Here is a 736-nt window from a genome sequence, read left to right as displayed (position 1 = left end):
AGCAAATGTTCAAACTAAAAACTTTTGGATTGCACTCTATTGCAAGCAATCAGATATGATACACATGAATCTAGTCACAGTTCATTTGACAAAAGAAATAACAGAAACCATTCTCAGGTCAGTCAAACAACACAGTGGAGAATTACTACCAGATATATTTTAAAACTTGGAATTACACAGTGGCCGCACACTTTCAGCAATAAGAACACATCAGGGAAAAATGGATATATGTATATACATTTACAAAAAAACAAAACTAAACAATAATCATTCAAACAAATGAAATACATATATCTAATAATTATATATAACAGCAAAAAATACACAAGAACTAAATATACATACTTAACATCGACACAAACTGTGCATATGATGATATACTCTCTAATAAGGCAAACAATTCATAGCAATGAGGTTCTATATCATAACTACTACCAGATGTTATTTCCGTGAAGCAAAACAACTAATATAACACTAGTCTATTTATCAAAGCTTAAGGACTATTCGTCGACTGAAATTTTATAGAAGAGCACAGAAGGAAATTGGTCATTTCTTTGTCGTGTTAGAATTTTGCTCCAATAATGTCTGTCATTAATTGGGAAATATCAACCGTCATGGAACAGATCTGCGACCACAGCCATAAAGTGGTCACATCGTGTCAGTATTATATCGAGAAAAATCGACCATTAATCATATAGAAGTTAATATCCATTATGACGTAATTCTGTGAGTTTAT

This window comes from Penaeus monodon, chromosome 23 (assembly GCF_015228065.2).
Source record: "Penaeus monodon isolate SGIC_2016 chromosome 23, NSTDA_Pmon_1, whole genome shotgun sequence".
Classification (NCBI taxonomy): Eukaryota; Metazoa; Arthropoda; class Malacostraca; order Decapoda; family Penaeidae; genus Penaeus; species Penaeus monodon.
Note: the sequence above shows the minus strand (reverse complement) of the source record.